The 15,198-nt window shown below is 45.3% G+C and overlaps 1 long non-coding RNA gene across 1 annotated transcript in view; it reads right to left on the bottom strand.

Annotated features, from left to right (window-relative positions):
- Window positions 1-10,038, bottom strand: part of LOC130361357 (uncharacterized) — a 93,934-nt gene extending 83,896 nt beyond the window's left edge. Inside the window, exon 1 of the long non-coding RNA XR_008890973.1 lies at window positions 9,949-10,038. This is a non-coding gene — a long non-coding RNA (uncharacterized LOC130361357). The remainder of the gene's footprint in view (window positions 1-9,948) is intronic.
- Window positions 10,039-15,198: the final 5,160 nt, after the last annotated feature.

Below are 15,198 nucleotides of genomic sequence, written 5' to 3'. Positions count from 1 at the left end.
CTGGTGTCTGACAGATTTTTGGAACAGGGGTCCATGAAAATGAAAAATTTAAGTTTTCATTTGCACAGCCCACTGTTCCAAAAGTCTGTCAAACGTCAGTGGGGTGTAAATGCTCACTGCACCCATTGTTACATTCTGTGAGGGGTGTTGTTTCCGAAATAGAGTCACATGTGGGGGGGGGGGGTCCACTGTTCTGGCACCATGGGGGCTTTGTAAACGCACATGTCCCCTGACTTGAATTCCAGACGAATTCTCTCTCCAGAAGCCCAATGGCGCTTCTTCTCTTCTGATCATTGTAGTTCGCTCGCAGAGCACTTTACATCCATACATGGGAGACTTCCAAACCCAGAAGAAATGGGGTTACAAATTTTGAGGGGCATTTTCTCGTATTTCCTCCTATTTTTTTTATTTACTCATCCAAATTTTACAAAAAGTCATCAAACACCTGTGGGGTGTTGAGGCTCACTGTACCCCTTGTTATGTTCCTTGAGGGGTGTGTTTCCTCTTTTTTAATAACTATGAACATGTATTCCTTAGTTTAGTTGGGTCTGTTAGGGTTTATTTTAGGGTTCTGACAATTTTAATGGTAACAATAGCCCTACAACTTAAGGAAGGCAAAAAGCACCCATGATTGTCATAGACATGGTACAGAAAAATTTCTACATGACCCGCTAACTTTGAAGGGGGAAGTGCCTAAAGGAACTTCCCCTTCAAAGTTAGATTCAATTCGCTGGGAACTACAATATAATACCTGGTCGGCATATAACCTTATCTTATATGTAATCTTGTGTCCATGGCCTGCTAGCAATTGGATAGATCCCTAAATCAACATTCCACATAGTTTAATCCAGTATTGTCTAATATTCAGGTGTAATACACAAATGTAGGGTGCAAGGAGGCTGATCTAAGCTGCTCAAGTGTCTTATCCCGGCACATCCACTTACTTGCTCTCCCCTCCAGCTCCTTCTTGATTGAAAAACCAGGCTCAGAACATCAATCAAGGAGGGTCTGGGAGGTGGGAGCAAGCGAGGAGGTGTGCCAAGCTTTGGCACTTCAGCAGATTAACCCCACCTCTTTGGAACTTGGCTGAAAAATTGAACACTGATTTTACAAATTAGGCAACTATTATCAGCTAAAAAGAAAGAAAAGGTACAATAGGGTCTGAAGTTCTTTGGAGCAAATAGAGTTGATAAATTCCCTTTAACCCCTTAAGGACCAAGGGCGTACAGGTACGCCTTTGCTCCCTGGTACTTAAGGACCAAGGGCGTACCTGTACGCCCGTGGGAATTTCGGTCCCCGCCGCGCGCCGGACAGGGATCGCGTCGGGGTGACTGCTGATATCTATCAGCAGGAACCCCGCGCAAATGCCCAGGGGGGTCATTAGACCCCCCCATGTCGGCGATCTGCGCAAATCGCAAGTGAATTCACACTTGCGATTTGCGCCGATTCCGGGTCATGCTGGTCTATGGTGACCCGGTGACCCAGAATAGAACGGGGATCGCGGGTGTCCTAAACACCCATGATCCCCCTGTAGCGATAGGAGTGAGGTGGCAGGGTTGCCACCCCTCCTATCTCTGCTATTGGTGGTCTAGACGCGACCACCAATAGCAGATCGGGGGCGGAGGGGTTTACTTTCGGTTTCCCCGTCCTGCCCTCCCACAATAGGCGGGGCAGGACGGGGAAACCGACAGGGACCGGCACCGAAGATCCACTTACCCATCGGCGACGGGAGCGGCGACGATCAGCGGCGGCAGCGGGCGACGATCGGCGGAAGAAGAGGACCGCGACGCAGCTCCCTGGATCCAACGGAAGCCGGTGAGTTACTTAGCAACATCTGGAGGGCTACAGTCTGAGACCACTATAGTGGTCTCTAAACTGTAACCCTCCAGATGTTGCAAAACTACAACTCCCAGCATGCCCAGAGAGCTGTTTAGGCTTGCTGGGAGTTGCAGTTTTGCAACAGCTGGAGGTCCACAGTTTGAGACCACTGCAAAGTGATCTCTATACTGTGCACCATCGAGATCTTGCAAAACTACAACTCCCAGCATGCCCAGACAGCAGTTTGCTGTCTGGGCATGCTGGGAGTTGTAGTTTTGCAACATCTGGAGGTCCACAGTTTGGAGACCACTATGCAGTGGTCTCTAAACTATAGCTCTCCAGATGTTGCAAAACTGCAACTCCCAGCAAGTCTAAACAGCAAACAGCTGTCTCTGCATGCTGGGAGTTGTAGTTGCGATCCCTCCAGCTGTTGCATAACTACATCTCCCAGCATGCCTTTCGGCGATCAGTACATGCTGGGAGTTGAAGTTTTGCAACAGCTGGAGGCACACTGGTTGGAAAATACTGAGTTAGGTAACAGAACCTAACTGAAGGTTTTCCAACCAGTGTGCCTCCAGCTGTTGCAAAAGTACAACTCCCAGCATGCACGGTCTGTCAGTACATGCTAGGAGTTGTAGTTTTGAAACAGCTGGAGGTTTGCCCCCCCATGTGAACGTACAGGGTACATTCACACTGGCGGGTTTACAGTAAGTTTTCTGCTTCAAGTTTGGGCTGTGGCAAATTTTTCACCGCAGCACAAACTCCTAGCGGTAAATTCACTGTAAACCCGCCAGTGTGAATGTACCCTAAAAACACTACACTACACTTACACATAATAAAGAGTAAAACACAACATATACACCCCCTTACACTGTCCCCCTAATAAAAAATAAAAAACGTATTGTACGGCAGTGTTTCCAAAACAGAGCCTCCAGCTGTTGCAAAACAACAACTCCCAGCATTTACGGACAGCCCCTGACTGTCCAGGCATGCTGGGAGTTTAGCAACAGCTGGAGGCACCCTGTTTGGGAATCACTGGCGTAGAATACCCCTATGTCCACCCCTGTGCAATCCCTAATTTAGTCCTCAAATGCGCATGGCGCTCTCTAACTTCAGGGCCCTGTCATATTTCAAGGAAACAGTTTAGTGCCACATATGGGGTATCTCCGTACTCGGGAGAAATTGCGTTACTAATTTTGGGGGCTTGTTTTCCTTTTACCCTTATGAAAAAGAAAAGTTGGGGTCTACACCAGCCTGCTGGTGTAAAAAAAAATTTTTTTTTTACACTAACATGCTGGTGTTGTCCTTTACTTTTTATTTTCACGGGAGGTAAAAGGAAAAAAAAACACCCAAAATTTGTAACGCAATTTCTCCTGAGTACGGAGATACCCCATATGTGGGCGTAAAATGCTCTGCGGACGCACAACAAGGCTCAGGAGTGAGAGCACACCATGTACAATTGATGCCTAAATTGGTGATTTGCACAGGGGTGGCTGATTTTACAGTGGTTCTGACATAAACACAAAACAATAAATACAGACATGTGACCCCATTTTGGAAACGACACCCCTCACGGAGCGCCATTGGGATTTTGAAGAGAAAATTTGTCCGGAATTGAAGGCCACTTGTGTTTACAAAGCCCCCATGGTACCAGAACAATGGACCCCCCCATATGTGACCCCATTTTGGAAACTACACCCCTCATGTAATATAATAAGGGGCGCAGTGAGCATTTACGCCCCACAGGTGTCTGACAGATTTTTGGAACAGTGATCCGTGAAAATGAAAAATGTAATTTTCCATTTGCACAGCCCACTGTCCCAAAGATCTGTCAAACGCCAGTGGGGTGTAAATGTTCACTGCACCACTTATTAAATTCTGTGAGGGGTGTAGTTTCCAAAATGGGGTCACATGTGGGGGGGTCCACTGTTCTGGCACCACGGGGGGCTTTGTAAATGCACATGGCCCCTGACTACCATTCCAAATGAATTCTCTTTCCAAAAGCTCAATGGTGCGCCTCCTCTTCTGAGCATTGTAGTTCGCACGTAGTGCACTTCAGGTCCACTTATGGGGTACCTCCATACTCAGAAGAGATGGGGTTACAAATTTTGGGGGGTATTTTCTGCTATTAACCCTTGCAAAAATGTGAAATTTGGGGGAAACACACATTTTAGTGAAAAAAAAATATATATTTTTTTACATATGCAAAAGTCGTGAAACCCGTGTGGGGTATTAAGGCTCACTTTATTCCTTGTTACGTTCCTCAAGGGGTCTAGTTTCCAAAATGGTATGCCATGTGTTTTTTTTTTGCTGTTCTGGCACCATAGGGGCTTCCTAAATGCGACATGCCCCCCGAGCAAAATTTGCTCTCAAAAAGTCAAATATCACTCCTTCTCTTCGGAGCATTGTAGTTCGCCCGTAATGCACTTCATGCCAACTTATGGGGTACCTCCATACTCAGAAGAGATGGGGTTACAAATTTTGGGGGGTATTTTCTGCTATTAACCCTTGAAAAAATGTGAAATTTGGGGGGAAACACACATTTTAGTGAAAAAAAAATATTTTTTTTACATATGCAAAAGTCGTGAAACACCTGTGGGGTATTAAGGCTCACTTTACTCCTTGTTACGTTCCCCAAGGGGTCTAGTTTCCAAAATGGTATGCCATGTGGGTTATTTTTGCTGTTCTGGCACCATAGGGGCTTCCTAAATGCAACATGCCCCCCAAAAACCATTTCTGAAAAACGTATTCTCCAAAATCCCCTTGTCGCTCCTTCGCTTCTGAGCCCTCTACTGCGCCCGCCGAACACTTTACATAGACATATGAGGTATGTGCTTACTCGAGAGAAATTGGGCTACAAATATAAGTATACATTTTCTCCTTTTACCCCTTGTAAAAATTTAAAAATTGGGTTTACAAGAACATGCGAGTGTAAAAAATAAAGATTGGGAATTTTCTCCTTCACTTTGCTGCTATTCCTGTGAAACACCTAAAGGGTTAAAACACTTACTGATTGTCATTTTGAATACTTTGGGGGGGTGTAGTTTTTATAATGGGGTCATTTGTGGGGTATTTCTAATGGGAAGACCCTTCAAATCCACTTCAAACCTGAACTGGTCTCTGAAAAAAAGCGAGGTTCAAAATTTTGTGAAAAATTGGAAAATTGCTGCTGAACTTTGAAGCCCTCTGGTGTCTTCCAAAAGTAAAAACACGTCAATTTTATGATGCAAACATAAAGTAGACATATTGGAAATGTGAATAAAATAAAAAAATATTTAGAATATCCATTTTCCTTACAAGCAGAGCCAAGAAAGGATGCAAGTTACCACAAAATTTTACCACTATGTTAAAGTAGAATATGTCATGAAAAAACAATCTCGGAATCAGATTGATAACTAAAAGCATTCCAGAGTTATTAATGTTTAAAGTGACAGTGGTCAGATGTGCAAAAAACGCTCTGGTCCTAAGGTGTAAAATGGTCTGGTCCTTAAGGGGTTAAAGTGGTACTCTGCCCCTAAACATCTTATCCGCTATAGAAAGGATAGAGAATAAGATGTCTGATGGCAGGTGTCTTGCCACTGGGAACCCCCGCGATCTCTGTGCCGTCACGCCCCCTCCCATAGACATGAATAGAGGGGGTGTGGTTTGGCGATATGGATTGCCACAGATTCCGCAGAGTCGGCCCAGATATCGTGGGGGGTCCCAGTGGCCAGACCCACTCCAGGATCAGACATATCATCCACAATGTTTTGGATAGGGGATAAGATGTCTATGGGCGGAGTACACATTTAGCCCCTTAAGGACCCAGGACGTACGGGGACGTCCCCGCACCCTGGCCTTTAAGGAACCAGGACGTCCCCGTACGTCCTGGCGTTTTCCGGTCCCTGCCGCGCGCCGGGCTGAGATCAGAAGCGGATGCCTGCTGAAATGCTTCAGCAGGCATCCAGGGCAAATGCCCTGGGCATGCTGGGAGTTGCAGTTTTGCAACATCTGGAGGTCCACAGTTTGGAGACCACTGTGCCCTTCCAGATGTTGCAAAACTACACATCCTCAGCATGCCATTACTGTCCAGGCATGCTGGGAGTTGTAGTTCTGTAACATCTGGCCCTTCAGATGTTGCAGAACTACAACTCCCAGCATGCCTGGACAGTTTTGGCATACTGGGAGTTGTAGTTTTGCAACATCTGGAAGGGCACATATTGGGAACCACTGTATTAGTGGTCTACAAACTGTAGTCCTCCAGATGTTGCAAAACTACAACTCCAAGCATGCTGGGAGTTGTAGTTCGGCAACATCTGGCTCTAAAGATGTTGCAGAACATCTACTTCCAGCATGCCTGAGAATGTTTGGGAGTAGTGGTTTTGCAACAACTGGAGACACACTGGATGGGAAACATTGTCTGTTTCCCAACTCAGTGTTTCCCAACCCGTGTGCCTCCAGCTGTTGCAAAACTATACCTACCAGCATGCACTGATAGACAGTGCATGCTGGGAATTGTAGTTTTGCAACAGCTGGAGGCCCCCCTGTGAATGTACAGGGTACATTCACATGGGCAGGGGGCTTACAGTGAGTATCAGGCTGCAAGTTTGCGATGCAGCAAATTTTGCACGGCAGCTCAAACTCGCAGCGCGAAACTCGCTGTAATCCCCCGCCCCTGTACCCTAAAAACACTACACTACACTATACTATCACAAAATAAAATAAAAAGTAAAAAACACTACATATACACATACCCCTACACAGCCCCCCTCCCCAATAAAAATGAAAAACGTCTGGTGCGCCACTGTTTCCAAAATGGAGCCTCCAGCTGCTGCAAAACAACAACTCCCAGTATTGCCAGACAGCCGTTGACTGTCCAAGCATGCTGGGAGTTTTGCAACAGCTGGAGGCACCCTGTTTGGGAATCACTGGCGTAGAACACCCCCATGTCCACCCCTATGCAAATCCCTAATTCAGCCCTCAAATGCACATGGCGCTCTCTCACTTCGGAGCCCTGTCGTATTTCAAGGCAACAGTTTAGGGCCACATATGGGGTATCACCGTACTCGGGAGAAATTGCCTAACAAATTTTGGGGGGCTTTTTCTCCTTTCACCGCTTATGAAAAAGTGAAGCTGGGGTCTACACCAGCATGTTAGTGTAAAAAAATAATTTTTTTACACTAACATGCTGATGTTGCCCTATACTTTTTATTTTGACAAGAGGTAAAGGGAAAAAAGCCCCCCAAAATTTGTAAAGCAATTTTTCCCGACTACGGAGATACCCCATATGTGGGCGCAAAGTGCTCTGGGGGCGCACAACAAGGCCCAGAAGGGAGAGTGCACCATGTACATTTGATGTGATTTGCACAGAGGTGGCTGATTGTTACAGCGGTTTTGACAAACGCAAAAAAAATAAAACCCCACATGTGACCCAATTTCGGAAACTACACCCCTCACGGAATGTAATGAGGGGTGCAGTGAGAATTTACACCCCACTGGTGTCTGACAGATCTTTGGAACAGTGGGCTGTGCAAATAAAACATTTTGTACAGCCCACTGTTCCAAAGATCTGACAGACACCAGTGGGGGGGGGGGGGTAAATGCTCACTGTACCCCTTGTTACGTTCCTCAAGGGGTCTAGTTTCCAAAATGGTATGCTATGTGGGGGTTATTTTTCTGTCCTTGCACCATAGGGGCTTCCCCTATTAACCTTTGCAAAAATGTGAAATTTTGGGGGGGAAACACACATTTTAGGGACATTTTTTTTTTTACGTATGCAAAAGTCGTGAAACCCCTGTGGGGGTATTAAGGCTCACTTAATTCCTTGTTACGCTCCTCAAGGGGTCTAGTTTCCAAAATGGTATGGCATGTGTTTTTTTTTTTTTTGCTGTTCTGGCACCATAGGGGCTTCCTAAATGCAACATGCCCCCCAAAAACCATTTCAGAAAAACGTACTCTCCAAAACCCCCTTCTTCGCTTCTGAGCCCTCTACTGCGCTCGCCGAACACTTTACATAGACATATGAGGTATGTGCTTACTCGAGAGAAATTGGGCTACAAATATAAGTGTACATTTTCTCCTGTTACCCCTTGTAAAAATTCAAAAATTGGGTCTACAAGAACATGCGAGTGTAAAAAATGAAGATTGTGAATTTTCTCCTTCCCTTTGCTGCTATTCCTGTGAAACACCTAAAGGGTTAAAACGCTGACTGAATGTCATTTTGAATACTTTGGGGGGTGCAGTTTTTATAATGGGGTCATTTGTGGGGTATTTCTAAGATGAAGACCCTTCAAATCCACTTCAAACCTGAACTGGTCCCTGAAAAATAGTGAGTTTGGAACTTTGAAGCCCTCTGGTGTCTTCCAAAAGTGAAAACACGTAAATTTTATGATGCAAATATAAAGTGGACATATTGCATATGTGAATATAAAAAAAATATTTGGAATATCCATTTTCCTTACAAGCAGAGAGCTTCAAAGTTAGAAAAATGCTAAATTTTCATCAAATTTTGGGATTTTTCCCCAAGAAAGGATGCAAGTTACCACAAAATGTTACCACTATGTTAAAGTAGAATATGTCACGAATAAACAATCTCGGAATCAGAATGATAACTAAAAGCATTCCAGAGTTATTAATGTTTAAAGTGACAGTGGTCAGATGTGCAAAATATGGCCTGGTCCTAAGGTGTAAAATGGCTGGGTCCTTAAGGGGTTAAAGAAGTTGTCTCATTTATAAAAAAAAAAAAAAATACCAACAAACAAAAGTTCTATACTAATGCATTATGTGACATTTAACATGTTTAAATGTACCAGGATTACAATATTGTTTGAGAGATATAAGATTACTAATTCTCCATGTACCTGCATTGTATTGATAACTGTTGGTTACGACCCACTAAGTCGGGGTAAGGGTGGGTTCACACCACGTTTTAGCTATATGGGGACCGGATCCAGCTGGGGGGAGTGAAAACCGGGCGCTCCCATATCCCAGCCGGTCCCGGCCCCCTTCTCATTCATTTAAATGAGCCAACCGGAGTCAAACAATGTCTCCGGTCGGCTCATTTTTGCCCCATATCCGTTTTTCTGAACCAACTGAAAACCGCAGTTTGACTCTGGTCAGATCATTCAAATGAATGAGAAGGGGGCCAGGTCCGACTGGGATAAGGGAGCACCTGGTTTTCACTGCCCCCAGCCAAATCAGGTCCCTGTATAGCTAAAACGTGGTGTGAATGCACCCTAACACATGCTCAGTTCAACTGCAGTGTCCTGAAGGTAATGGCAGTTTGTTTCCACTGTGCTTATAAGCAAGGGGGATTGGGGGAAAGTTGCCTGGCAACGGTAGGGTTACAGCTCAGAGAGGATACTAGGGGATCAGATCCATGAGGGAGAAGAACTCTACAGGGATATCAATTATTTTTGTACCCCTTTACATATATGTATGGGGCACACATCTGATTTTACCAAATTTGCTCTGTGGGACAATCATGTTAAAGGAAATTCAATGTATGCATTTCTTTTTATGATTCAGTACTAATAGTCATACAAGAAATCCAGCATTATAATAGTGAAATATACGTTATTTCAGCCTAATTTCTTGTTTTAGGTTATAACAGGAGGTCATGTTTAAGGTCAGACATCTCTTACATTACTTCCCTGTCACCCCCATTAGTAGGTCACATACACTGAACATATAGGTGTGTTTTAGACATTTAGGTGCTTTTGACTTTCTTAGTATAGAAAACTATACATATAGGGGGAGATTTATCAACACCAGCGCAGAGGAAATGTTGACCAGTTGCCCGTAGAAACCAATAAGATTGATTCTTTCATTTTAAAAAGGCCTCTAAAAACTGAAAGAAGCGATCTGATCTGATGCTCCACTCTTCCTCTCCACAGGTTTTGATGATTCTCCCCCATAGACTTAATATACCCATACAGGACATACCCCCCCCCCCAACTCTTTGTATAATAGAATTGAATATAAACAGTATATACTTGGTCATTTGTGATCATCAGCAAAGTGTATAGTTAAATAACTAGATTTAATACAATAAACACTATTATTGTGACACATTATATTTAAAAGATCTAGTCATTATTTGCAAGTCTAGAACTCTAGATGTATTCTGATCAATATTTAGGATTGATGTACCTCTCCTGTGTCATCTTGTCCTCTTCCTCATCTCCTGCTCTTTGTGTGCGCTCCCTCTGATACCTAAGGCCTGAACTGTACTAGTGGCTGGTAAAGGTATCAACCAAAGACTGATGTCACATGTGTGATGTCATAAGGGAAGGTTAAGAAAGAAAGCTGGTAAGGCCACTGTATGATTTTATAGTGTTATTTTTAATGGGATCTGTTAGGCTTCCATTGTGATATCTAACATTTTACAAGACAAAATATTAAAGAATGTTGTGCTATAAATAAAAAAAATCCCCATTATACGACTCTGTTGGTGGAAAAATAAAAAGTTATCTTAGAAGGCAGGGAAGAAGAAAAAAAATAGAAAATAAATGAAATGGGAAGAGTTAAATAGGGTCTGTCACATTTCTGACACACTGGGCTATATTTTCAACCAGGAACCTGGGGGGCAGCATTAAAAATATTTTAAATACTTATGATGTAGCTGCTGCCGCCATGCTGTATCCTAGAGAAAAATAATGAACCTTAGTTAAAGGACAACTGTAGTGGTCAAAAATCCCTGCCCAAATGTTCCCCAAACAAAAGTTATACAATTCAGTCAATTAGTCCTATTTACCTATATGCAGCCGTTTCTGAGATATTAGAGTTGCCAGCATAGCCCAGTAGTCCTGCGTCCGTCCCCTATTCATTACATTGCAGCCGCCATCTTGGGGACAGAGATCTCTTCCTCCCAGCAGTGTTTGTGCTCCCCCTAGCCTCTGTCAGCTCCTCCCTGCTTATGCATATGCATGAGCGGGTGCTTTCTGAGGCAGCCATAGGCTCATCCTCAGAAACGCCCCTATCTGTAATCTCTTTCTGTCTCCTATCTGTAAGATTCAAGCAGGGGGAGAATGAGGACGTCCACAGCTCCTCCCCCCCTCCCCTGCTCTGTCTACATAGGACCTCACTTATCACGGGGAGGTTTCAAGTTTTCATGGGGGAAACACAGAGCAAACCACAGAGCAGGGAGGGGAGGACGTGTGTGTGAAGGAGACATATTACACTGCACGGGCTGGTGGTGTATAGACTACAGGGAATAAATATCATACTGGAGATGATTCTGTGTGTGAGGGGGGGGGACTACTGAAAGACACATGCTGGGAGTTGTAGTCCCTGTTATGTGTGTGTGTATGCCAGTGTTTCCCAACCAGGGAATGCTGGGAGTAGTAGTTTTGCAACATCTGGAGGCACCCTGGTTGGGAAACACTGGTGTATGGACTACAACTCCCAGGAGACTACAGAGATACAATAGAGGTGTTTGTGAACTACAACTCCCAGGAGACTACAGAGATACAATAGAGGTGTTGGTGAACTACAACTCCCAGGAGACTACAGTGATACAATAGAGGTGTTTGTGAACTACAATTCCCAGGAGACTACAGAGATACAATAGAGGTGTTGGTGAACTACAACTCCCAGGAGTCTCCTGATACAGTAGAGGTGTTGGTGAACTACAACTCCTTTATACACTCAAACAGCAGAAAGCTGACAGGGCATGCTGGGATTTGTAGTCTTGCAACAGCTGGAGGCACCACTGGAATTCCCAGCATGCCCGAACAGCATATAAAATAACTGGGCATGCTTGGAGTTGTAGTTGGGAAAAAGATGGAGGGACCAATATCAGGACAGTTTTATAGACAAACAATTATGTTTTTTTTTTACCATTTTTACTTTCACTATCCACTCTCCAGTGCAGACACTGCTGATTCTAGCTATGCAGGCTGTCTGTCTACAGTGAGCACGGAGGCAGCTGCTTCATCACTGGACAGGAGCCAGCATGGGGAGGGGGAGATGAGCAGAAGGGGAGGGTATATGCATAAGGGAGGGAGATGTGGACATTACAATATAACAATTTGCTCGGGGGATAGAACAGGGGGAGGGCAGCAGCTTACAGGAAGTAAGCACAAGGCATGATGGGAGATGTAGTTTTTCTTTCACTTCTCCTCCATAATTCGTGTGATGATAACGGGAGAAAGACTGGGCCAATTTTGATGGGGGAGACATCGTTGGAAAGGTCTTTCAAAGACCTATTAAATGAGGTATAAAAAAGTTTTTTTGCTCAGCATTGCAGATGTCCTTTAAATCCGAGTCAGAACAGCCGCTCATTATGCTCATTTTGCTGCATATTTGTGACAGATCTGCATTATAAAATAGGGGTTGAGGTGGATTTTCATCAGCAGAAATTTGCTGCCAAAAATTTGGCACAGAGAGCCTGCTCCTCTTCAAACTCACAGCAGGAAACATGGGGTTGGCTGTCTGGGGATGCTGAAAGTTGTAGTTTTGCAACATCTGGAGGGCCACAGTTTGGTGACCACTGTGCAGTGGTCTCTAAACTGTGACCTTCCATATGACATTTCCAGGCCATTCGGATCTCTGGTGACCCAATGGCCTGGAAAAAAAAGAGATCGGTGCCGTAAGTTCCCCGTTCCGAGTTTGAGTTGTGAGAAATTTGCCGTGGATCAAACTTGTAGCGGAAAACTTGTTGTAAACCCGACTGTGTGTACGTACAGAAAAAACACCTACACTTCACTAACACAAAAATAAAGAGTAAAACACTACATAGACACACACCTTTGCATCATTACCTCCCGACCCAACCCCCCAATAAAAATTAATAACAGCTCATACGGCACTGTTTACTAAATGCAGCCTCCAGCTATTGCAAATCAACAACTCCACAGCGTGGCCGAACTGCCATTGACTGTCCAAACATGCTGGGAGTTGTAGTGTTGCAACAGCTGGAGGCATCCTGTTTGGGAAACACTGCTGTAGAGTACTTTTAGTGGAAGAGGCAAGCACAATGGTTGCATAGGAGTCCACTCCTATGCAAATCCCTAATTTATGCCTAAAATGCGCATGGAGCTCTCTCCGGAGCCCTGTCGTATTTCAAAGCATCAGTTTAGGGCCACAAATGGGGTATTTACATACTCAGGAAAATTTGTGTTACAAATTTTGGAGGAGTTTTGCTACTTTTACTCCTTATGAAAAAGAAAAGTTGGGGGCTACACCAGCATGTTAGTGTAAGAGAAATTCACTTTTTACACTCACATGCTGGTGTTCCCCAATACCTTTCATTTTCACAAGGAGGTAAAAGGAGAAAAAGACCCCCAAAATGTATAACACAATTTCCCCTGAATACGGAAATACTCCATACAGGGGAGGACTGACCGGATGGTCGGATCAGACGTTGTCTGAGGGCCCAGCCGGGTAAAGGGCCCGCCGCTACTAAGGATCCGGGACACTCATCCCGGCAGACAGCGCTTCTTTCTCCTGTGTGGTAGCGGGGTTTGATAAGGGCAGATATTGTTACCCTAGGGGCAGATGGCATTAACCCCTTGTATTCATGATGCCAGTGCGTGGTTTAGCCTAAAACCAACCAAAGGTATACTGCTGGATCCTGGGCTAGGCACGGGGGCAATAAAGACTCCGACGCCAAGTTACTGACAACGGTAGCTTTACTGAGGGTAGACAGTTGGTAAAGTCTATACAGTTCAGCCACGGCACAAGGAGTTGACCAGTGACGCAGAGACCTTAAGGGCTTGCTAGGACTCGTAGTAGGACTGGACAATTAAATGCAAACCACGCTGAATTGACAAATGACAGGGACTGACTTGACTTGACTCATAAAGCTTTAACTTTAGCTTACTTGACTTGATGGTGGCTGCAGGACTTGACTTTGAGGTTACCAACCCTCTGGACACACACACTAGGCACGACTGCAGTGGACCTCAGCTTAGCAGAAGAGCAGAGCTCAAAGAGAGAGAGGCTAGCTCCACCCAGAGATTATATGGGGGAGACTAGCAGGGAGCCCATAGGTCACCCCTGGGATGACCTGGTAACTGGTACCTCCTGGGTAACAAGCACATGGCATATCACATGGTATAACTCTTAAGGTGATAAAACATTTTATACAGTACAACATATTTACCATTGAGAAACTAATGCAGGGGGACCTGGGGACACCTGGAGAAGCACCTCCCGTACTGGGCCACCACACCTGTATGTGCGGTGCACGCACATACAACAGAACGCATCTCCTCTGTGCGAGCCGTATCTGCGGCCTACACACGGAGGAGACGTGACCTCCGCCCCCCCCCATGCAACATGCAGTGCAGGCGCCGATGACGTCACTCATCGGTGCCTGCACTGTGAAGGAGAGAAGACATGGACCCTGCTGCTGAGGAGATCGCTGCGTGGGATATCTGGTGAGCATCATTTTTTCTTAACCATCGTAGCGGAAAGGGTGGGGGTTTAATTGCTGCCTATATGGGCAAAGGGTTAGGGGGCTTAACGATATGGGGAAAGGGGTGGGGAGTTTAACTGCTGCCTATACCCATGGGGAAATGGGGGGTGTTAACTGCTGCTTATACTTATGGGGAAAGGGGGGGGGGGGCGAATTAACTTCTGCCAATACCTATGGGGAAAGAGGGGTTAACTGCTATCTATACCTATGTGGAAAGCGGGGGGGGGGGGGTAAATGCTGCCTATACCTATGGGGAAAGGGGGGGAGGTGTCAACTGCTACCTATACCTATGGGGAAAGGGGGGGTTGACTGCTGCCTATATCTATGGGGAAAGGGGGGGTGTTGACTGTAGCCTATACCTATGGGAAAGGGGGGGGGCTAACTGCTGTCTATTCCTATGGGGAAAGGGAGGTTAACTGCTGCCTATACCTATGAGGAAAGGGGGGGGTTAACTGCTGCCTATACCTATGGGGAAAGGGGGAGGGGTCTACTCTGTTCCTATACCTACAGGGGGGGAGGGTTAACTCTGCTGCCTAAACCTATGGGGAAGGGGGGTTAACTCTACCGCCTATGCCTACAGGGAAGGGGGGTTAACTCTGCTGCCTATACCTACAAGGAAGAGGGGGGGGGGTAATTCTGCTGTCTATACCAACAGGGAAGGGTGGGGGGCTACCTAACTTTATATGTATGCCTAAATACTTACCTACATACCGGGCTATCTAACTACCTACATACCTGGCTACCTAACTATGTACATGTCTGGCCTTCATACATGGCTGCCTAACTACCTTGCTAGCCCCCTACCTACCTACCTGGCTAGTCACCTACCTACATATCTGGATTCCTGATCCGCCTACCTAGTTACTTATTTACGTGGCTACCTATCTACCTGAAGGGGATTATTACAGTTTGTGGGCCAATAGATGGGTGTACACTGAAAAAATGTAGAGTCTGACATGTTTGCCCTGCAGATGGTAAGA

The sequence above is a fragment of the Hyla sarda genome, chromosome 3, assembly GCF_029499605.1.
Source record: "Hyla sarda isolate aHylSar1 chromosome 3, aHylSar1.hap1, whole genome shotgun sequence".
NCBI classification, from domain to species: domain Eukaryota; kingdom Metazoa; phylum Chordata; class Amphibia; order Anura; family Hylidae; genus Hyla; species Hyla sarda.
This window is presented reverse-complemented; position numbering and strand designations above follow the sequence as displayed.